Source organism: Nicotiana tomentosiformis, chromosome 9 (assembly GCF_000390325.3).
Source record: "Nicotiana tomentosiformis chromosome 9, ASM39032v3, whole genome shotgun sequence".
Lineage (NCBI taxonomy): Eukaryota > Viridiplantae > Streptophyta > Magnoliopsida > Solanales > Solanaceae > Nicotiana > Nicotiana tomentosiformis.
In genome coordinates this window covers 46471822-46480381 of record NC_090820.1, presented here as the reverse complement: position 1 = coordinate 46480381, position 8560 = coordinate 46471822, and the positions used below count along the sequence as shown (strand labels likewise).

The 8560-nt window shown below is 37.0% G+C and overlaps 1 non-coding gene across 1 annotated transcript; it reads left to right on the top strand.

The window, feature by feature from the left end:
- Positions 1-373: 373 nt before the first annotated feature.
- Positions 374-480, top strand: LOC117279061 (small nucleolar RNA R71). The gene has a single exon (XR_004509456.1). It is a non-coding gene; the product is annotated as a small nucleolar RNA R71 (small nucleolar RNA).
- The last annotated feature ends 8080 nt before the right edge of the window (positions 481-8560 follow it).

Sequence of the window (8560 nt, the reverse complement as noted above, 5' to 3'; positions counted from 1 at the left end):
GTTTCCCATAGCATTCAGGTTCTCAGTTGAGTCTTGACACTCATGAGTAGGGTGTTCTCTTCCACATATATCACAAACTATGTGAGGCTCATTTTGTATCGTGGCAAAGGTCAGCTTTCGTATTTCTTTAGCCATAGCATCAATTTGTACCTGCACAAATGTATTAGCATCAACTTGTTGAACACCAATTGATCTTGTTCTTTGAACACTCTCAGAAGGCCACTGATTTGCATCTTCAAATAACTCATCACGAATTATAACTATCTCCTCTAGAGTCTTCTTCATCAATGGGCCTCCGGCTGCATTGCTCAATGTTCTATGCGAGGCCGGTGTCAATCCATCCCAAAAATCCGGGAGTTGTATCCAAAGTTCAATTCCACTATGTTGACATTTTGTAACTATCTCCTTAAACCTCTCCCGTCCTTCAAAAATAGTTTCAGTCTCTTTCTGGCATAAGTTATGGATATCTCTTCTAAACTTGCCCGTGTTAGCTGGTGAGAAATATTTATCAAGAAATGTTTTGGTCATCTAATTCCATGTTTAATTGCTCCCGTGGGTAAGCTTTGAAGCCACTGTTTTGCATCATCTTTGAGTGTGAAGGGGGATGCACATAAGTACACTGCATTTTATGACACACCATTATATTGAAAGGTGTTCATAATCTTCTCAAAGTCCATTAGATGTGTGTTTGGATCTTTGTTTGGCTTCCCTTTGAAGACACAACAATTCTGAAGTGTTTGTTGCAACCCTTTCTTCAAATTGAAATTGTATGCTGCAATTGGAGGTGGTCTAACACTTGATAAGCCTTGGTTATAGACCGGTCTAGCATAATCGCCTAGTGGTCTCCCAGGCATGAGAGCTATATTTTTGAACTGGTCTGCAACCAAGGGTTGATTTTGAGCAATTCTCTGACCCCTCTCTTCTTCATTGATAATTTGTGCATCTCTAATGGTTGCTTCCTCAGTATCCCGTGCAACTTTCTCTCATTGCCGTGCTACCTCCCTCGTAGCCAAATCTACATTATCATCACCATTTCCAGCCATAGTGTCTTTGGTTGAGGATTTCCTAACCTTTTTTAACGTCTCGGTGAGATTGCTTTCCTTCCTCAACTGTCACAGTTGTTTTTCTATCTATGGTTCTTATGGTAGCACTTCTTTCGCAGAAGCTCGAGTCGTGCACCAACCTCAACCGGTAACCTGTGCACAGTCAAAGAATACCAACCGTAAAAAGGGAACACTAATATAAACAAATTCCTAAATTAGCACTACAAACTATTTCAAACACTATTGATTGCCAATCCCCGGCAACGACGCCAAAATTTGACGAGCTCAAAACACACACTTAAATTATACTCGCTAATCAAATATAGTATAGCATAATATTGTATCCACAGGGATTGGATTTAAATAGTATTCTTCTAGTTTCTATATTGATTGCTATCCAAGAGAATCAACATTAGAGATTTATATGATTTCTAACTAAAATTAACTAAGAATCTAAAGTTATTGACTAATGACAATTGAAACAAGGAATAAGCAAAGAAAGTTATCAGTGGGAGAAAATAGGGTTTTGACAAGATAGGTGCAAGATAATTCTTTGGGATCTAACTCTAGATAATTCACTTATAATATTTAAGTGAGTCTCTCGAATTCACTCAATTGTTAGTTCACACGTTCAGTAGAAACGCCTCTCTCGATTATGTCTCAACCTCACGAGATGAACCAATTTAAGCTCTATGAAGATATGAAAAAATAAGTAGTGGATTGGTCTTTAGTAGAACCTCTCTCGATTATCCACCTAACTAGGTTTAATCAATGACTCAACAAGACTCTTCCGACTACTAAGAATAATTAATGAACTCAAACAACAATGTAATGCAAAGATATCACAAGTTATGGCTCTCCCGATTACATGAACAAGTGAATATAGATGCAATAATTAAATCATCCAAAAATGATTTAATACATAAAACTCGAGTTATAATCCACAAATAATCATCAATACACCAAATCCATCAAACCCTAAAGAGAACTACACCATGGATATGGAGTAATTAATCACAAATATAATCAAAGTATAGGAAAATACAAATTCGATCCAAACATGTGTCTTGAGTGAGGAAGGAATGATGAAATCCTTGTGCTTTTGCTCCTCCAATTCCTCCCTAGCTTCCTTAGGTCTAAAGTATGTCAAAAGTCCAGAAAATAATATTTTTCCATGTATTTATACAAAGTAGGGTTGGGCCCAAACAAAATCACCCTTTCCTAGCCGAAGTGGGAAACCTGCATACTTATTCTTTTTCATGAGTCGCACCATGCGTCACCGGCTGCGTCGCAACAGTGCTTTTTCTTGTCAGAGAACGGGAACCCAACCTCTGTACTTTGTCATTCTTCTGACATAAAATTACATTACTGTATCGCACTATCAATTCCCCATAGTGCCGCATTAGTTCAATTCCTCAGTTGTTGCTTCTTCCTTTATTTTTGACATCCAGAAGTGATCCTCGACCCCCGAACACAATTAGGGCTTAATCTTTTGGGCTTTTACTCAGACTTCAAAACTCCAAACAGCTCGAATTAGTTCCACAAAATCTACATAACTCGGAATCACTCCTAAAAGGTATAAGACACACAATAAGTGCAAAACACTACCAATTAAAGCTCAAACGCAAGTAAAGTGCATTGTATTAGAGTGTAATAAGCGACTAAAATACTAGATTATAGCGTACCATCAATAGTTCAATAATCCCACATACTACAACCTATTAGCACATGCATAGTCTATCTCCAACCCCACAACATATTTAAAACCATAATCTCTTGCATGTAAGCTTAGGAGAAGGACATACCCGGATAGATCATGGTCCAGTGAGTGGCTTCCATGATTCTTGAAGATTGGGGCAAGAATGGATGGTTAGAATGGCTAGTCCTTCTCCCTCTCTCTAAAATACTCACACTTCTCTCTAATTTTGTTAGATGTTTGCTCCAAAATGAGCCCAAACGGCTTTTAATCAAATTGGGGTCAAGTAAGAAAATTTCCAAAAATGACACCCGAAGTCAATTATGTGGTGCAATGTTGTGGTAGCAGAATGGATATATGGCCAGCAGAATAGGTGCCGGCATATTAGATATGTGACAACAGAATGGCTATGTGGCCAGCAGAATGGCCACAAAATGATTTTCAAATTCAGGGTTAGGTCTGGTCCATTCCGCGATGGAATTTTGCGGTAGCATAATCATTATGTGGCCAACAAAAGTAGTCCTTAAAATATTTCCCTTTTCTGTTCCACTCCTCGGCGGAGCTGCGGTCCGCGGAGTAATTCTGCGGTCGCATAATGGACTGTAGACACGCCATGTTATACAACAATTTTCCTCTAACTCGCCAATGTATTGCACAACCGAAAAAGTCCATACCGTGACACGTTTTCTACAATCTTCAAAGACATTAGCCTACATCGGCACCATAAAATCTTAAATTCCTTGGCAAACTTTTATGGGGCTTTACACGAACCAACAAATCAGAGAACGACACTGCCTTCTGTATAGGACCTCATAAGGAGACATGTATATACTCGACTGGTAGCTGTTATTGTAGGTAACTCCACAAGTTGTAGAACCTAATCGCATAAACGTATGAAATCTATAACATAGGCACGCAACACGTCCTTCAAGATCTTAATCGTGCGCTCTGACTGTCCTTCCGTCTGAGGATGGAATGTTATACTCAACTCAACTCGGGTGCCCAATTCTCATTGCACTGATCTCCATAGGTACAATGTGAATTGCGTGCCTCGGACAAAAATAATGAAAATGGGCATGCCATACAAGCGGATAATTTCCCGAATGTGGATCTGAGCCAATCGCTTTGAAGAATAGGAAGTCATCACCGGAATGAAGTGTACGAACTTAGTCAACCGATCAACAATAACCCAAACTGCGTCATATTTCTTCAAGGTCCGTGGTAAGGCTTGACGAGCTCGAAACACACACTTAAATTATGCTCACTAGTCAAATATAGTATAGTATAATATCATATCCACAACTAGCTTGATTGCTATCCAAGAGAATTAACAATCTAGATTTATATGATTAATAACTAAAATTAACTAGGAATCTAAAGCTATTGACTAATGACTATCGAAACAAGTAATAAGCAAAGAAGGTTATGAGTGGGAGAAAAATAGGGTTGATAAGATAGGTGCAAGATAATTGTTTGGGATATAACTCTAGATAATTCACTTCTAATATTTAAGTGAGTCTCTTAAATTCACTCAATTATTAGTTCCAACGTTCAGTAAAAACTCTTCTCTCGATTAAGTCTTAACCTCACAAGTTGAAACAATTTTAAGCACGTGAAGATATGCAAGAATGCATAGTAATTGGTCTTTATGAAAATCTCTTTCGATTATTCTCCTAACTAGGTTTAATAAATAATTTAACTAGACTCTTTCGATTACTAAGAAGAATTAATGAACTCAACCAACACTATAATGCAAAGATATCACAAGTTATGCCTCTCTCGATTGCATGAACAAGTGAATATATTTGCAACAATTAAATCATCCAAAAACACTTCAATACATTAAACTAGAGTCATAATCCACAAACAATAATCAATATACCAAATTCATCAAAACCTAAAGATAACTACTCCATAGCTATGGAGTAATTCATTACAAATATAATAAAAGTATACGAAAATATAAATTCAAACGAAACTCGGATCCTGAGTGTAGAAGGAATGAAAAATACCATTTTTCCATATATTTATACCAAGTTGGTTCGGGCCCAAACGAAATCACCTTCTCCTAGCCGAAATAGGAAAATTACTCTGTAAACACTGCGCAGGAGCGACGCTCCATGTGGGGGAATTGGTGGGGAAATCGAGAGAGTTGGTTTTGACAGGCAACAACGAAATAGAGAATCGCGGTACCCCATGCGCCGCGGCAGTGGCAATTTCTCATAGTACGAATTGTTCTTGCGTTTTGACATCCAGACTTTGTCCTCGACCACCGAACACTATCCCGGCTTAATCCCTTAGGCTTTTACTTAGACTTCAAAGATCCAAATCACTCAGATTCATTCCATAACATCTACATAGCTCGAAATCACTCCTACAAGGCAAAAAACACACAATAAGTGAAAAACTCTAGCAATTAAAGCTCAAAACGAATAAAGTGCAGTAAATTAGAGTGTAATAATCGACTAAAATACGAGATTATAGCCTACCATCAACACCCCACATTTAAACCATTGCTCGTCCCTGAGCAATTAGACTACACTTCATATAGACGTGACATTTTTCAACAACTCTCCTAACTCATCACACCAGGAATATTTAAAACAGATTAAGTACAATACCGTAACATCATAGTCTCCAGATTTGACTCAAAAGCACCACATATTATTTATAACCCTCTCACTTACTCAAACATAGAGGTCAACGGCATTACCTTTCCTTTGTGAATCAAGTGCCGTCATACAACAATAGAGAGTAATTTCTCACATTATAAAATTTAAGAACAATTAGGAACTCTAGATAGAAAGAATTAGCTCACTCTCAGAAACAAAATTCATATGCCACAAACGACATACCATAAGCTTGCCCGTAGTGTACTACTCTACTAATTGAGCTTATTCAGTCAAGGATCAAGTATGACTTTCATTGGTTGTAATATAGGCTGCGGGACGGGTAGAATACATTTAGATATTCGAGTGACTACACCTTTCTAAGCACTTTAATACATACATTTCATTGTTCAAAATCCCACACTTACGTCAAACCAAAACTCCACCTTCACATCAATATACATTAAATCCCAACTTCTTTAAGCACAATTACATCAAGTTACCACTATCAAGGAATATTTTTCACAACCTCATTATTTTTTTCCCTTTCTTTTCCAATTCAAGTGGCTCTTACTTTTTTCAATACAGTGCACCTTTCTCATTTTTTCATTAGTTCCACTCAAAAGCCAAACCAACCACCCCAAACTTCAATTTTTTGCAAAGTTCATATCAAATTCAAGTGCTCACGAGAGATAAAAGGTTCAAATAGATGGTCAATTCAAACAAATGGGTAAGGCTTGTACTGTGGTTGCCAAACAATCAAGAGTACAGGCTCAACGGTGTTAACTAAGATACATAACAATTATGTGGGTAAAAGCATATAACTGGCTCAACAAAGAAATGCCTAGATCACTTCCGAGGCTGAATAAAACTACTATTTTGCTTTGAAAAAACACAGGGAAAGTTCTAGACATCAAATGCAATGCACTGAATAACACAAAACTTCTCACACACATGGCATATAACTCGCTCATGATTGAATTCATCAAGACACTCTAGTGAAAACAGTTAAGTAAACTTAAAATCCTATAGTTTAAGGTACTTATACAAGGGTCAAAAACTGAGCCTAAGCGTCACAGCTAAAGCACTTACTATTCTCAAGTCATAATAAAGTCAACAGATATTTCCTTCCATTCAATTCATAGAACAAGGTTTCCTACTACTCTATAAAATAAAAACTAACTAACCCGGTTCAAACAAAACCCTTAGAAAAAAATCGACGAATTGTTCTTGCGTTTTGACGTCCAGACTTTGTCCTCGACCCCCGAACACTATCCCGGCTTAATCCCTTAGGCTTTTACTTAGACTTCAAAGAACCAAATCACTCAGATTCATTCCATAACATCTACATAGCTCGAAATCACCTCTACAAGGCAAAAAACACACAATAAGTGAAAAACTCTAGCAATTAAAGCTCAAAACGAATAAAGTGCAGTAAATTAGAGTGTAATAATCGATTAAAATACGAGATTATAGCCTACCATCAACACCCCACACTAAAACCATTGCTCGTCCCTGAGCAATTAGACTACAATTCATATAGACGTGACATTTTTCAACAACTCTCCTAACTCATCACACCAGGAATATTTAAAACAGATTAAGTACAATACCGTAACATCATAGTCTCCAGATTTGACTCAAAATCGCCACATATTATTTATAACCCTCTCACTAACTCAAACATAGAGGTCAACGACATTACCTTTCCTTTGTGAATCAAGTGCCGTCATACAACAATAGAGAGTAATTTCTCACATTATAAAATTTAAGAACAATTAGGAACTCCAGATAGAAAGAATTAGCTCACTCTCAGAAACAAAATTCATATGCCACAAACGACATACCATAAGCATGCCCGTAGTGTACTACTCTACTAATTTAGCTTATTCAGTCAAGGGTCAAGTATGACTTTCATTGGTTGTAATGTAGGCTGCGGGACGGGTAGAATACATTTAGATATTCGAGTGACTACACCTTTCTAAGCACTTTAATACATACATTTCATTGTTCAAAATCCCACACTTACGTCAAACCAAAACTCCACCTTCACATAAATATACATTAAATCCCAACTTCTTTAAGCACAATTACATCAAGTTACCACTATCAAGGAATATTTTTCACAACCTCATTATTTTTTTCCCTTTCTTTTCCAATTCAAGTGGCTCTTACTTTTTTCAATACAGTGCACCTTTCTCATTTTTTCATTAGTTCCACTCAAAAGCCAAACCAACCACCCCAAACTTCAATTTTTTGCAAAGTTCATATCAAATTCAAGTGCTCACGAGAGATAAAAGGTTCAAATAGATGGTCAATTCAAACAAATGGGTAAGGCTTGTACTGTGGTTGCCAAACAATCAAGAGTACAGGCTCAACGGTGTTAACTAAGATACATAACAATTATGTGGGTAAAAGCATATAACTGGCTCAACAAAGAAATGCCTAGATCACTTCCGAGGCTGAATAAAACTACTATTTTGCTTTGAAAAAACACAGGGAAAGTTCTAGACATCAAATGCAATGCACTGAATAACACAAAACTTCTCACACACATGGAATATAACTCGCTCATGATTGAATTCATCAAGACACTCTAGTGAAAACAGTTAAATAAACTTAAAATCCTATAGTTTAAGGTACTTATACAAGGGTCAAAAACTGAGCCTAAGCGTCACAGCTAAAGCACTTACTATTCTCAAGTCATAATAAAGTCAAGAGATATTTCCTTCCATTCAATTCATAGAACAAGGTTTCCTACTACTCTATAAAATAAAAACTAACTAACCCGGTTCAAACAAAACCCTTAGAAAAAAATCGACGAATTGTTCTTGCGTTTTGACGTCCAGACTTTGTCCTCGACCCCCGAACACTATCCCGGCTTAATCCCTTAGGCTTTTACTTAGACTTCAAAGATGCAAATCACTCAGATTCATTCCACAACATCTACATAGCTTGAAATCACTCCTACAAGGCAAAAAACACACAATAAGTGAAAAACTCTAGCAATTAAAGCTCAAAACGAATAAAGTGCAGTAAATTAGAGTGTAATAATCGACTAAAATACGAGATTATAGCCTACCATCAACACCCCACATTTAAACCATTGCTCGTCCCTGAGCAATTAGACTACACTTCATATAGACGTGACATTTTTCAACAACTCTCCTAACTCATCACACCAGGAATATTTAAAACAGATTAAGTACAAT